The 17,066-nt window shown below is 36.7% G+C and overlaps 1 long non-coding RNA gene across 1 annotated transcript; it reads right to left on the bottom strand.

Moving 5' to 3' along the window:
* Positions 1-1,135: 1,135 nt before the first annotated feature.
* On the bottom strand, positions 1,136-7,778 carry LOC141380240 (uncharacterized). Its single transcript, XR_012397919.1, has 3 exons — positions 7,744-7,778; positions 4,496-4,994; positions 1,136-3,793 (listed from the first exon to the last, which is right to left on the bottom strand). It is a non-coding gene; the product is annotated as an uncharacterized lncRNA (long non-coding RNA).
* Positions 7,779-17,066: the final 9,288 nt, after the last annotated feature.

Below are 17,066 nucleotides of genomic sequence, written 5' to 3'. Positions count from 1 at the left end.
ACGGTTCATTCTGCTGTGGCAACCCCCGATTAATAAAGGGACTAAGCCAAAGGAAAATAAATTAACAAATAAAGAAACACTCCATACACTGTCATACAAGATCACCAGAACTGATACTCAAGGATGTGACAACAGCAGCTCTATTAGTCAACACATCTCGGCGTTCAGTAGCTTTAAGTGAACATGAACTGGTAAAACTTTATTTTGAAATGTCATTAGAGACCATAAATGTTTAACGAGAAGTGCGTTTCTAAATCAGCATCTCTAAACACAGCTCTCCTCTTAAAACCCTCAGACAAATTTGCCTTGGATATATCCTGCTCTTAGCCGTTTTCTTATCCTTAAAAAACAGCAACATGGTGTTCACATCACTCAGTAAATTGTAGATGAGCAAAAAAAAAAAACTGCATCGACAGACGAACATCAGAGCAGCTGAGCAAACAGCCGGAGAACAATGAGGAATAATCACTCAGATTATGTCTGAAAGCCACTTTCAGACTCACGACTCTCCTCACGGCACATCCTGAGCGCAAACAAGACCTCGTCTAACAGTAGACCCGTCCACAGGTACCTGAAGACCTGAGATAAACATCCGAGTGGACATGTTGAGTTTAAAGACAGGTGTTTGGAGGAACAGCACCTGTCCTGTTAGACTCGTGGGTTTTGGGGAAGGTTTTATTGCTTTGGGAACCTAGTATGCTAACAACTGCTAACTGCAAGCATCGTGGTATTGCAAACCTGTTTGATGGTTTATCATCTGTGGAACACAAGCACTATTTTTCTGGTGTCTATAAGGAAAAAACAGTGGTATACAGTGTTTAGTGTTTTGGACACCATTGACTTCCATTGTTTTGTGACTAAGGGGATAGCTTGTTGCTCTGTAAAACCAGAATGAAACTTCTAGCATTGTGGTATTGCAAACCTGTTAGATTGTTTATCATCTGTGAAGCACACACACACAACAAGTTTTTAGTCCATACTGTAAAAATCAGTGGTGTCCAGTGTTCAGCGTTTTGGACCCCATTGACTTTCATTGTATGGACAAAGTTTTATTACGGCTGCCCCTGCAGGTAGTGGGCCTGCAGGAGGATAGTTCCATGTCGTTCTTTCGGGCTAAGCCCGGCCGTGTTCCGAGGGAAAAAACCTGGCCACCAGGTGCTCGCATACGAGCCCCAAACCCAGGCCCCAAACCCATTGCCATACCCGGGCAATGTCATGGTCCTCAATGTTATTTTACTCATAAGGGGTTTTTGAACCGCACTTAGTCTGACCTGTCACCTCAGACCTTTTTGCCCAACATAGCTCTTAGAATCCCCCAGACACTCAAACCCTCCACCACAATAAAGTAGAGGAGTAAATAAATCCTGGATTTATTTCTAAGCTGAATCAAATTAAACTTATCAGTCCATTGAATTTATATAATGTTAAACTGACTTAAACCAGCTTGCATAACTTTAAGCTAGAACACGATAAACTTAGTTTAATAAGTTCCAATGAATTAAAAACACGTCCTGTCAGGACTAATTGTTCATATAATTGTTTAGTGTAGCATTTATTAAAGATTTGTCTTAAAGCAGAAATGGGTCTGAAATGAAGTGAAAGTTCTAGGACTTGTCTCTCAGCCGACAGATTTCTGAGAAGCAGGAGGCGAGGCGACAAACGACATATCAAAGAGATTTCATTCATGATCTTTCTCTCCAGTGGGATCTATTTCGCATGATCCCCCTTAACACCTTTAGTCCCGACCGAAACGCATCTGTACCTGAATCTGTTTAATTACGACCTGAGGGTAACCGGATCCACCCCTGCTTGTGTCCCTTCTGCAATTGACTGGAACCTGATTATCCTGCAAGCATCTCCCCTGCACCTTCTCCTTTTCGTTCCCTCAGGATACAAAGACCGGTCACTAATGTCTCTGACATGTTGAGCCAAGCCATTGATCTTTTGTCTTGGAGATTCCTTCAGAAAAGCCCTGGTGTTTTCAATGGAATTCAGACTATTGTGTTCACCTGTGGCCTCTTTGCTTTTGAGAAAAGCATGTACGTCCTTGGGGCACGTGAAACTCAAGGCGTCTCACCTTTACTTATCAGCCGCTCTTTCATTAAGCAGCTTGTTTATCCCCAAACATTCCCCTGCAATTAGTAGAGACCAAGGGAATGCTTGCTTAGTGCCTCGAGAAACCTCAAAAATCTGCACCCTAAAAAGCTCCAGGCCGCGAAAGCATTCCGGAGTCGACTCAGTCCCAGACAATGTTGCAAAACGCAGTCGCCACATCTGAAAGGGTGTTTGAGTTTTCCAAGCCGCGCATCTCATTACTCATCCTGAAAATTACTGTCATTGTGCAGCGGAGTGGGTTGCGAAAAGCAAAGCCCTTAACTCTGCTTTGTGTTACATGATGTCACTATCTTTGTAAAGCAGAAAAAAGGGACACTCGGGGGACTCTCAGGGTGTTGGGCGTATTCAATGAGCCATAAAGTAAATAGTAAGTAATTGGCTCTTTTGAATGCTTTATGGGAATTCTTGGCTGTAGACGCGGATTTTAAGCGAGCTGCTTTGGGAGGACTGGTGTGGGCTTTGAATGCATTTATGTGATCCTCGATTTGAGAGCGCATATCTGATTCGTAACATACTGACATTTTATTTAAATGTTCTTCTTCTTAGTCCACATTTTTGAAGGCAATTCATGTTAGAGCTTTTAAGCTACCACCACCAAACCCACAGCAGACCTGAAGGCTGATCTGAAGTGGTATCTTTTTTTCTAACTGAGCCGAGTTACAGTTTCTAAAATGGTTTAGAAAACTAGCAACAGCAAAAAAAAATCTTTAGAAACTTTTAAATAGTTCAGATAAACTGTTTTGAACTGAAAAACTAAAAAAACTTTTGTGTACTTTATTTTAAACTGTGGTGTATTATTGTATAATATATAGTTGTCTCAAAAATAAGAATCCCTGCTTAAAACATGCTCGTAAAATGCTAATAATACTAAAAATTCAACTTGTTAATTCTTGCTGTCATCGTGCTAATTTATACTAAACTACGCTAGCAGAAATATGAATTCATGCTAAAAACATGCTCATATAATGCTAATTCATACTAAAAACAAAAGCATGCTAATTCTTGATATCGTCATGCAAATTAATACTAAAATATGCAAGCAGAAATAAAAATTCATGCTTAAAACATGCTTGTAAAATGCTAATTCATACTAAAAACAGTAACTTGCTAATTATTGGCTTATTAATACAAAAATATGCTAACACAAACATGAATTTATATTAAACAAATGCTAGTAAAATTCTAATTCATACTAAAAACAACAACTTGCTTATTCTTGCTATCAGCATGTTAATTAATACAAAAAATGTGCTAACAAAAATTTGTATTCAGGCTAAAAACATGCTTGAAAAATGCTAATCCATACTAAAAACAACAACTTTCTAATTCTTGCTATCGTTATGCTAATTAATATTAAAAATAGCTGACAAAATATGAATTCAGGCTAAAAACATGCTAGTAAAATGCCAATTCATGCTAACTGCTACTTGTTGCTAGAAGTATGTTAATTCATACTGAAAGAGCCTTTTAAAAAAAGCTAATTTATACAAAAAAAATATAGCAATGTGCTGAACTGTGCTAGCAACATACATTACTAATTCATAATAAAACATTTCAGGAACATGATAATGATACTTCCTGCCACCAGCAGCTTAATTCAAGTCAGGAGTGCACAAATTTAGACTAAAAACATTATAGAAACATAAATACATAAAACATAAAAACATTATACAACTTACTAATTCTTCCTAGCAGTAACCTAGTTAATCCAAAAAACATGCTAACACAAATATAATTTCCTGTTAAACACATGCTATTGAAATGCTAATTCATACTAAAAAACAACAACTTGCTTATTCTTGCTATCAGCATGTTAATAATACAAAAAAAGATGCTAACAAAAATATGAATTCATGCTAAACACATCCTAGAAAAATAATAATTTATACCAAAAACAACTTTCTAATTATTGCTATAATCATGCTAGTTAATTAAAAAAAATATGCTAACAAAAATATGAATTCAGGCTAAAAACATGCTACTAAATACGCTAACAAAAATATGAATTCAGTCTAAAAATATATTTGTAAAATGCTTAATCATGCTAAGCACAACTTGTAAATTTTCATGCAAGAGTGGTGCTTGTGTTAAATCCTGCTACTTGCTAATTCTTGCTAATAGTATGATAATTTATTCTAAAACATGCTGTTAAAAAGCAAATTTATGCTAAAAATAAAGTAATGTGCTAAACTGTACTAGCAACTTACAGTACTAACTCATTATAAAACATTTCAGGAACATGATAATGATACTTCCTGCCACTAGCAGCTAAATTCAAGTCAGGAACATACTAATTTAGACTAAAACACTATAGCAGCTTGTTAATAAATACAAAAATAATACAAAGTTAATACAAAGTTATTTGTATGTTATAAAGAACATGCTAGTAAAATGTTAATTCATGCTAAAAACAACAATTTGCAAATTTTTGTGAGCAGTATGCTATTTAATACAAAAATACTCAGAAACAGAAACATTAATTCATTCCAAAACATGATAGTAAAATGTTAATTAATGCTAAAAACATGCTAGTAAAATGCTAATTCATGCTAAAAACAACTTGCTTATTTTTGCTAGGAACATGCTAATTAATACTAAATTACACTAACAAAAATTAGATTTCATGATAAAAACATGCTATTAAATGCTAATTCATGCTAAAAACAACAATTTGCTAAATCTTGCTAGCAGCATGCTATTTAATACAAACATTTGCTACAAAATTATGAATTTGTGCTGAAACATGCTAGTAAAATGCTAATTCATGTTAAAAAAAACAACCTGCTAATTCTTGTAAGCAACATGCTAATAAATGCTGAAATATGCTAGCAGAAATAATAATTCATTCTAAAAACATGTTAGTAAAATGCTAATTCATGCTAAAAACATTAATTTACTAATTTGTGCTATCATCATGCTATTCAATCCTACAATACACTAACAAAAATTTGCATTCATACTAAAACATGCTAGTAAAATGTTTATTCTTGCTAAATCAACAACTTGCTAGCAGCATGCTAATTGATACTAAAATACAGTAGCAAAAACATTAATTCATACACTCACATGCTATTAAAATGCTAATCCATACTAAAAATATAGCAATACATACATTACTGATAATGATACTTGATAACATGACATGATAAAGATACTTCCTGCCACCAGCATGCTAATTTGAAGTCAGGAATGCGCTAATTAAGACTAAAAACATTATAGCAGCATGCCAATATAAGTTAGCATAAACAAATCCCATTCCATTCAGTCATAAAACTTTACTCATCTACTTTACATTTTGAGACAGCAACATTTGCAGCCTCACTCCCAGCACTCCAATCTTAAGGCAAGGCAGAAACCTCAGTTGCTTTGGATCTGGACTATCTCTCGATGACATTTGTGTGAAGCCTGGGGCTGTTTGTGCGCATCAGCTTCTGATCAGTTCCCAAATCGTGGTTCCACTCAATAGGAAGGGACTTATTACTTGCCTGAGACCGCAATAAAGCCCGGGCTCTAGATGCGACGGAGCTGTATGGATGACGCAAAGTGCTGAAACTGGCTGTATGGGATTGTCAGTTCGCCCTGACCGCAGTCATGTCCGTAAACAAGCCCACAAGTAACATCTCTGTTTCTGTGGAGATGATGTTGTAGTACAGTACAGCAATTACATTAGATGGCGATAATTGAAATGAATGAGACAAGCGGCATTATGAGATGTAGCATAATGCTGACATTAACTCTAGGGAATATTTCATGTCATACGCTATTATGAATCATAAATAAATATTTAATTCAATTATGCAATACTAAAAATGCTAGTAGAATGCTTATTCACACTCAAAATATATTACTTACTAATTCTTGCTAGCATCATGTCAATTAATGCAAAAATATGCTAACAATATCAATTAATGTTAGAACATGCTAGTTAAGTGCTAATTGCTAAAAAGGTTATTAGTTGTTAGCAGCATGCTAATTAATTCTAAAATATGCTAACAGAAATATTATTCATATTTAAAACATGCTTGTAAAATGCTAATTTATGCTAAAAATAGCAACTTGCTAATATTTGCTAGTGGCAGGCTTAATATTAATACACTAACAAACATAATAATTCATACTAAAACATGCTAAAATGCTAATTTATACATTTATACTAAAATAAAGCACTATGCTAAAATGTGCTAGCAACATACATTATTTAATCATAATAAAACATTTTAGGAACATGATAATTATGCTTCCTGCCATCAGCATACTAGATTCAAGCCAGGAATGCACTAATTTAGATTTAGACTTAAACACTATAGCAGCATGCTAACCCATACAAAAATATTAATTCATGCTAAAACTATGTTAGCTATAATGCTAATTGATGTTAAAAACAGTAACTTGCTAGTTCTTGGAAGCAGCATGCTAAACAATACTAAAATATGCTAACATAATTATTCATTCATACCAAAAACATGCTAGTACATGCTAATTTATGCTAAAAACAACTTGCTAATTCCTGCAAGCAGTTTCCTAATTAATACTAGAATATACTAACAGAAATATTATTCATACTAAAAGCACAATAGTAAAATGCTAATTCAGAGTAAAAACAGCGACTTGTTAATTCTCGCTAGCAGCATGACAATTCATGTAAAATTTATGCTACCAAAAATATCGATCCATGTTAAAACATGCTAGTAAAATGCAAATTCATAGTAAAACACCAACTTGTTATTTAATACAAAATATGTTAACAAATATAAATTCATGATAAAAACATGCTAGTAAAATGCTAATCATACTTGAAACAACTAGCTAATTCTTGCTAGCAGCATGCTAATAATTCCAAAAAATATGCTAACACAAATAGCTATTTATGCTAAACATGCTAGTAAATATCAATTTATCCTAAAAAACAGTAACTTGCTAATTCTTGCTAGCATCATGTCAATTACTGCAAAATATATTTTAACAAAATTTTAATTTATGCTAAAACATGCTAATCCAATGCTAATTTGTACTAAAAAGCTACTAGTTGCTAGTAGCATGCTAATTAATACTAAAATATGGTAACATATGAAGATTTAATACTAAAAGCAAGCAAGTAAAATGCTAATTCATGCTAAAAACAATAACTTGCTAATTAATGCAATCTTCATGCTAAATAATATTAAAATACGGTATCAATAAGATTAATTTATTAATTTAAAAACAGCAACTTGCTAATATTTGCTAGTTGCATGCTAAATAATAATACACCAACAACCATATTAATTCATACTAAAACATGCTAGTAAAATGCTACTTTATACAAAAAAAATATAGCAATATGCTAAAATGTGCTAGCAACATACATTGAAAATGATAATGGATGATAATGATACCATGACATGATAATGATGCTTCCTGCCACCAGCATGCTAGATTCAAGACAAGAATGCACTAATTTAGACTGAAACACTATAGCAGCATGCTAATTAATACAAAAAAAAAAATGAATTCATGCTAAAACCATGCTATCTATGTTAAAAATATTAACTTGCTACTTCTTGGAAGCAGCATGATAATTAATGTTAAAATATCCTAGCAGAAATATTATTCACACCAAAGGCGTGGTAGTAAAATGTTAATTTATACTAAAAACAACGACTTGCTAATTCTTGCTAGCAGCATGACAATTAATGCAATATATGCTAACAAAAATATCAATTCATGCTAAAAACATGTTAGTAAAATGTTAAGTCATAGTCAAACACCAACTTATGAATTAATACAAAATATGTTTACAAATATGAATTCATGTTAAAGATATGCTAGTAAAATGCTAATCACACTTAAAACAACCAGCTAATTCCTGCTAGCAGCATGCTAATTAATACAAAAAATATGCTAACGAAAACACTAATTTATGATTAACATGCTAGTAAATGTTAATTCATGCAAAAAACAGCAACTTGCTAATTCTTTCTAGCATCATATCAATTAATGCAAAATATATGCTAACAAAAAATCAATTCATGCTAAGCATGCTAGTAAAATGCTAATTCATACTAAAAAAGTTAGCAGCTAGCAGTATACTAGTTGCTAGCAGCATGCTACTTATACTAAAATATGCTAACAGATATATTATTCATATTAAAAACATGCTAGTAAAATGCTAATTCATGCTAAAAGCATTAACTTGCCAATATTTTCTATCATCATGCTAATTAATACCAAATTACACTCACAAAAAAGATGAATTCATGCTAAAAACATGCTAGTAAAATGCTAATTCATGCTAAAAGCATAAACTTGCTAATGTTTGCTATCATCCTGCTAAATAATACTAAAATACGCTAACAAAAAAGATGAATTCAGGCTAAAAACATGCTAATAAAAATGCTAATTCATGCTAAAAACATCAACTTGCTAATATTTGCTAGTGGCAGGCTAAATAATAATACACTAACAAACATACTAACTCATACAATAACATGTTAATAAAACGCTAATTTATACTAAAAATATAGCAATATGCTAAATTGTGCTAGCAACATACATTACTAATTCATAATGTACTGTATTCCTGATTGGCTCCTAAAAGCCTATTCAAGGCCTCCACGGTGATGACGGCACATCCGACGTACAATACGACTACATGTTGTTCTTGGGGGATTCAATTGAACTTAATTCAATCTGGAATTCATTTGCAATGCAAATCTTGTGGGATAGCAGCGCTGCTCCGGGTTGAGGAAAAGGACCAAGAGTGAACATTAGAGGTTAAAGCGATGGAATGTTGCTAGGCAACCTATAATTTCCTCTGTTATCTTGCATGCATGTCATTACCTAAAATGATGGCTCTACATTCTAATTATATGTTTAATTGGTGCATGTGAACGCAGAATCATGTGAGGCCAAAAGTGCATGTTTTATGAAGAGGGTCGCGAACGATAACTGCCACAGACAGTACAATAATACTGTGGGACGGAGGAGAGAAATTTGCTTCTGAAATATTTTGATTAAACATTCAGTGTTACATACTGGCACCTATGCATAACAAATTCATTTCAATTCATCGTTATTTTTATAGCACTTCTATGATGTACATTGTGTCAAAGCAGCTGAACATAGAAGTTTTAGTAAACTGAAGCAGTGTCAGTCCAGTTTTCGGAGTTCAGTTTTAGTTTAGTTTAGTGTGGTTTCATAATCACTGCTGAAAGTCCAAACACTGAAGAACAAATCCATCGATGCGCAGCTCCCCAAGTCCTAAACCAAGCAAGCCAGTGGCGACAGTGGAGGAACAAACTTCACCAATTGACCACAGAGAAGGTTAAAAAAAAAACTTTCAGAGAAACCAGGCTCTGTTGAGCACGACCATTTCTCTGGCCAAACTTCTTGTGCAGAGCTTCAGCCTATAGGTGCCGCAGACTGGAGAACAGTGGATGTCCATCATGGAGAACTGCAGGTGTGAGTAGGTCATCAGAGGGTGATCATACTGGCCCACAGGATAAATGCAGACTCGTCTGTCACTAGGGACTTACATGAATCAGTCTTATGCTCTCCACTCCTCCATGACCACCACAGCATCAGTTCAGGATACGCGCTGGCCCAGGGTTATAGTATTAGCAAATTAGATCTATATGGTCAATTTAATGTTTTAAATAGAAGGAAACAACCAGTGTTTTGATAAGTTACTTCAAAAATCCCTACTGAAAAAAACAGCTTAAACCAGCCTAGGCTGGTTGGCTGGCTTTAGCTGGTCGACCAGGCTGGTTTTAGAGGGGTTTTGGCCATTGTAGATTTTCTCTGTTATATAACAAACCATGCAAGTACATATGCAACACTACCCTAACCCCAGTGTCTACTAATACTTGCAGATTAGTTCGTATGTGGATAAAATGCAACTTAAAATCAACAATATTTATGAAAGGGACCGTCAAAATGAAGTGACACCAAAATTTTAATCATTTAAGCTACAGATAACCAATATTTAAAGAGTAGACCCCCAATTATTGTTGGGTTATTTCAACCCACTACTGCCTGTAATAGGGACTAACCCAACTCCCGAGTCATATATATATATATATGAATATATATATGACTCGGGAGAATATATATATGACACACACACACACACATATATATATATGTGTGTGTGTGTGTGTGTGTGTGTGTATTTATATATTTATATATATATATATATATGTGTGTGTGTGTGTGTGTGTGTATATTTATATATTTATATATATATATATATATGTGTGTGTGTGTGTGTGTGTGTGTGTATATTTATATATTTATATATATATATATATATATATGTGTGTGTGTATATATTTATATATTTATATATATATATTTATATATATATAAATATATATAAATACATATATATATATATATATATATATATATATATATATATATATATATATATATATATATATATATATATATATATAAAATTAATAGAACCAACTTTAACCTATGGTTTAGGTTAGTCCATGATTTATTTAAATTAATTTTCCTTCAGCTTAGTCTATGATTTATCATAGCCGAATGAACTGGCAACTATTCTGAAATATGCTTACACAGCGGATGCCTTTCCAACTGCACCCTAATACTGGAAAACACTGAAACACACTTATACACTACACTAATTTAGTTAATTCCTCTATAGCGTATGTATTTGGACTATGGGGGAAACCAAAGCAACTGTAGGAAACCCACAACAACACGGGGAGAACATGCAAACTCTACACAGAAACACCAACTGACCCAGCAGGCACTCGAACCAGCGACCTCCTTGCTGTGACACGACAGTGCTAACCACTGAGCCACCATGCTGCCCCTAAATTCAATTTGGGTTTAAATAATCCAGCATTTCCAGCGTATCTTGGTTGTGTAAATTGCTTCCTTGTCCTCATTTGTAAGTCGCTTTGGATAAAAGCGTCTGCTAAATGACTAAATGTAAATGTAAATGTAAATGTATCTTGTTGTGACATCCATTCTTCAGCCTTCTTGAAAGTCGATTTTAGTGGTCAGATGAGTTGGAAGTAGTTACTTAAGCTAACAATTGAACTATACTGTGTCAACATCTTCATATTCAAATGAACAATTAGTTGAAGTCTGCTAAAATTGTCACACTTAATTCCCATTTTGAACACGGCTATAGTGAAGAAAGCAGCCTTAATTGGGAATTACAGACAAATACAGTGCGCTGTCTCTAAAAGCACTCAAGGAGCCACCTTTCGCTGCTTCCTGCTCATCAGTCATGTGGGTTTAAAAAGCAAAGACAGGAACCAATTTCTCATAAATTAATCCCTTCGCATGACTCGCTTTTTTGGGCAATTTTCTGCTCAAGATCAAACCGCTTTGATTTCACATTGCGTCCGTGCACATTCTCATGGTTGCTGTAATCCATTGACCACCTGTTCACCCCCTCCGCAGTGCCGGAGCCTAAGTAAGTCGGTCACGGCTGCTTAAAACTTATTGAACCACGGAGGAAAGGTCAACCCCCACTGAAACCTCGCCGACCGTCCCACCCTGTGAATTCCACACACTCCTACAGTCAAACTGTGGGAGTGTAAGGCATTGAACAGGCTCCAACCTTCCAAACTAGATACCTAAAATGTTGAATAAGTGTTCTTTTACAATCGCCCTAAAAACCAGATCAATGGAATTCGGACATTCTGGAGCAGATCAATGATGATTGCTCGAAACCTTCTGCTCTTTGTAATTGCAAAGTGAGAAGAGATTGGCCCGTCGCCACCAGACCTCCTCGCTTCCAGACTGTTATTGGGTGGTCATTGTTATTTAGATGTGCTGACAGGTTTTGCACTCCCCCCGCCCTTTCATGCCACAGTCCCGATTGTGACCAAACAGATGCGCAGTTACTGCAGTTCATCGTTTTTTTCTTCTCCAGAACAATGCCTTGAACCCTTTCTCAGCTTACCAAGCCTCACAAATCAACTTGGATTCCTTCAAACCGCAGTAGCAGTAAATTGTCACATGAATTGGAGTCTAGAAAGTCTATTCTGGTGTTGCCGGGCAGAGTTTTTTTTTATTGCTGATCTTGTTTTAACAAGCGGGACAAAGAAGAGCAAGGTTGGATGCATCTTTGGGCTCTGATGAGAGTACATTCTTTAATAATTTGCTGCTTGTTTTGGGGCATACAGAGGCAGAACGCCAGCACTGAGGTGTTTCTTTCTTAATTTCGCAAGCTTGAGCAACTCACATGGGGCTTTGAAAACACCTGCGGAAGACAGAGCGAAAGAAAAAGTCTGTTTCTTTGATTTCTCTACAGTTTGCAATGAGAACCTTGGATACAAAGTTGGATCCCCTAACATAAATCATAAATCTCAAACTGTGTGTGTGTGTGTGTGTTATGTTCCTGTTACACCTACAAATCAGCAATCTGTCTGTGGAAATCAGAAAATGTATAAAACATGAAAACAACCTGTAAACACCAATACAAAAATGATCCGAACAATAGGTTTACCAGGGCACTACCGGAAATCTACAGAGATTCGACTTTTGAGGGGAAAATTACATAACAAAAATATGGGATAAAAGCAGAAACATTGAGAGAGTGTATGAGTGTTTTTCAGTACTGGGTTACGACTGAAAGAGCCTTATTAGCATAAAACATATGCCAGAGTAATTGGTGGTTCATTCCACTGTGAAATATTAAAAAACATTCAAAAAATAAATAAGTAATAGCAATTCCATCTCTGTCTAAACTACAAAAACAAGATTTTTTGGGGGAAAACAGGGACATCATTGTGCATGTATATTATTTAAAGGGCACCTATGGTGGAAAATCTACTTTACAAGCTGTGTAGACAGACGTGTGTGTAGGTATAGTGTATAGACCATCATATTGGAGTGATATAAACACACCCAGTCTTTTATTTTTAATTTAACAACATTAAAACGGTGGACTAATGGAGTGGTTTAGAGATCGGCCTAAACTTGACGTAGGAGTGCGGTCCCCCCGCCCACCAATATTGATTGACAGGCGCACATTACCATATCCTGTTTGTTGGTTCACGTCCGCCATTTTCAGCATATGAGTCACCAAAGGAACATCTTGCTGTATTATTGGATGTAAGGCTCATTAGGCTCAACACAAGAGCCTTCATCGTCTTCCTGTGAATGTGCCACAAAGATTTTACATTTAGCGGACATTTGTGTTGAACACGCAGTGAATGCAATGTATCAAGATTCAGGTGATTAAAAACAGCTGATCCAGTCTTTTAGCACTCTCTCCAACAACACTTGATTGATCTCGGCTCGTGGATCAACATTCTCCACAAGATTGCTTTTAGCGGTGCCATTGTTTGTAACTTTAGGTGGGTTTGCAAACCTGTGTACTTTTCATTGCGTCTTTATTAAACTTCAGCTGTTTGCATTTCTCGTAGTAACAGAAGCTCCCTGTCATCTCAACAAGGTGTGGCTGGAAAGTGAGAGCACGTCGCCTTACTCCCATTGGAAATAACAAACTTGCCTTAGTTATCCAGGTAATCCAGAGTGTGTGGTTATTAGTCTCTGTGTACAAGCTTGGAATTTAAACTAGCACACAGTTGCCATCACTTTGTGCGGCAGTTTTGTTCCGTGCAGAAACACGGTGTTGAGAAGCTTTTACGATTAATTAACCAAGACAAATTAAAGTTCTGTTAATGGTAAAACCGGTTAATTGTTGCATCCCTATGATGGGACATGCATCCTTACATAGTGGCTGTAAAACTAAAAGACACAAATGATTTTGTAACTAACACACTGACATATTCTGGCACATTATGAATATTGATTCCTCAACAGTCATCTCTGCTTGGTCTGTGTCCGAGTCTTAAATGTACTGCTGAATGCTGGTCCTTTCACTCATGTTTCTTCTCTCTGTCTGCCTGTCTGTTGCCATACACAAATTGGGGAGCTCTTGGCTACGCCCCCTTGGGTGGAAAGTCGAAACTAATTTTCATGTGAAGCAACACACCCCTAAAACAACGACGTGTGTAAACACCCCCAACATGACACTCTTTAACACATTATAATAAAAACATCTGAACTGTGTTTTGAATTGCACCTAAACTAGCACACTCAGAAGAACCATGATATTAATATTAAATCTTAAAAAAGGGTAAACTAGGTGCCCTTAAAAAAACAACAACAGTGGACTACAGAAATGGCCAATTGGTATCGGGTCAATTGGTACCGGGACAATTGGTACCTTTTTTGGAAAAAACGACCTTGTACATCATAAATCATAATTTATTTTTATTTAATTTATTATCTGAGTCTGAACTAGGGCTGTGCAATTTGGCGAAAATATCCAATTGCGATTATTTATTTTTTTTGACAGATCTTTTGAAACCAAAATATTACCATATTACCGATGCTGTTTTTCTTTTATATTAATTTGTCTATTAATGCCTGTGAATTTTGATTAATCACACAGCTCTAGTCTGAACGATCTTTTATAATTTAACACACAAGCTAGTAACGAGTAAGAAACGAGTAAGAAACAGACGTCTTTGGAAAGTTTCTTCGTGAAGGAGAAACAGTCCAGTGAAGGACCCATGAACTGCCAAGGAATGAATCCGCAACCTATTTGTCAACAAATCAGGTGAATCCAGCATTTCTGTGCAAGAAGAAGATTAACTGCTGGAGATATGTGCCTTGTTCACATATCACGTCTTTTCTGCGTGAAGGGTCGTTATTACCAATAGAGGTACACGTCTTACATTCACACAGTGCCTAATTTGAGAAATGCGAGGTCCCGGAGCAGATCGGGGTAACGGATCTTGCATGTTATGCGAGGAAGGAAAGGTGTCGCGAACCAAAGTGGAGAGGGATAGTGGAGGGGTGTCACAGAAGAAGGATGAAAGTGAAGAGCGGGGAGTTGTCACAGACGAAAGTAAAGAAAGTTGGGGAGTCGCGGAAGAAAGTGAAAGTGAACGGGGGAGGAGGGCGGTTAAGGAGGGGGATCGGTAAAATGAAGTACCGAATCAGAATCCAGAGGTACCGTATGCAGCACAATTTAAGCCCTGCATTCACATATTCGAAACAATTTCAGAATGTCGCGAACGCACCACGAATCACATGACAAGAACTGACCGATTAACTTAATACTTTGCATGGAATATACACATTTCGGTAGACTAATTACCTCAGACAAACACAGGACACCCAAAAATCACTGCAATGCTTTTTATTTTTCTCCATAAATAAAACTTGTATCAATGTTTAGTAAGCTTGTTATAATCTCTAATAAAAGGGTTGATGGTCACCTAGCAATCTACGTACACCTATACCCCTACTCCCCGGTCTGCGGTAAAATTGGCTAGACAAAGAATTTTGGTCACCTGACATCATGACCTAAATCTAACTTAACATTAACATCTTATGATCTTGTGTGTCTGCTGGGATATGGTTAGGGGGGTGGCACGGTGGCTCAGTGGTTAGCACTGTCACCTCACAGCAAGATGGTCCCTGGTTCGAGTCTGGTTCCCGACTGGCTCAGTTGGTGTTTCTGTGTGGAGTTTGCACGTTCTCCCCCACAGTCCAAACACATGCACTATAGGGGAATTGAATAAACTTAATTTGCCGTAGTGTATGCGTGTTGGGATGTTTCCCAATACTGGGTTGCAGCTGGAAGGGCATCCGCTGTGTAAAACATATAATGGATGAGTTGGTGGTTCAACCCGCTGTGGTGACCCCTGGTGAATAAAGGGCCTAAGACAAACAAAAATTATTGATTGAATGAATGAACTTTAAGAATTTGCCTTGAAATATCTGGTCAAACGTTTTAACTTTGGGTAAAACTGAACAAGCAGGTTCCAAGCCAGATTTGACTCTAGGCCCAAAGCTGTAATGATCTGGAATTGAAGTGTGGACTTGCACCGAGAAGCTGGAACCACACTGTTCCCTCTTCTTGGTATCTCTTTTACTAGTGAAAGACATTAGTCAAGGCACAGCTCGTTTTTTTTCCCCACCACTATTTGGCTTGAAGAAGGAGGCAGAGAATTGGCGCACAAAGCTGATAGAGCAGCACATATTAATTACCGCTAAAGAAGACATTTGCTCATCTCACCTGCCGCTCCAAGGGATAAATGATGCGGAAGTGGACAGGACCTCTGATAAATCAACTCTCAATCTGCACAGAATGATTGCTTGTGTCTGTGGCGGGCCTGCCATGGTTGACTAGATTAGATAGGCATATGGTACACGCTATCATGCAATATGAATTTAATAAAACAAGTACCACAAGCACCTGTTTAAGGGTCTGATCTGTCAGGAGCACCACTTGGAGTAAATTCCCACCGATACGTGAGGGGAAAGATCCTTGGTTTTGTGTGTTTTTTTTTTTTTTTACAATTTCCAGTAGTATAAATGACCACTCCAACTTTTTTTGGAAATAGGCTAATTTTATAAGTCATCAGTTGGGGTTTATGGGCGAGGCAGTGGTGCAGTAGGTAGTGCTGTCGCCTAACAGCAAGAAGGTCGCTGGGTTGCTGGTTCGAACCTCGGCGCAGTTGGCGTTTCTGTGTGGAGTTTGCATGTTCTCCCTGACCTCATGTGGGTTTCCTCCGGGTGCTCCGGTTTCCCCCACAGTCCAAAGACATGCGGTACAGGTGAATTGGGTAGGCTAAATTGTCCATACTGTATGAGTGTGTGTGTGTGAATGTGTGTGTGGATATTTCCCAGAGATGGGTTGCGGCTGGAAGGGCATCCGGGGCGGGATCCATATGTGGGACGTATTCCGCGGTCTCCAGAAACGTCTGCGGGACTACGTTCCCACAATGAGCCCAGGTTGGTTATGTCTCATACTCTTAGTTTAATATTACCATCTAAAAAGACGTAACACCAAGCTAAAAGTGCTACAGAGATCATCTGCATGGATTCAAAAAGGGACAACTCAACAGTTAAACTCTAGCTGGCTTGTAAAATCAGCCTATTACCACCAAACATTAGAGTGT

Source organism: Danio rerio, chromosome 22 (assembly GCF_049306965.1).
Source record: "Danio rerio strain Tuebingen ecotype United States chromosome 22, GRCz12tu, whole genome shotgun sequence".
Lineage (NCBI taxonomy): Eukaryota > Metazoa > Chordata > Actinopteri > Cypriniformes > Danionidae > Danio > Danio rerio.
The sequence above is the reverse complement of the archived record's forward strand: the minus strand, read 5'-3'. Positions and strand labels throughout refer to the sequence as shown.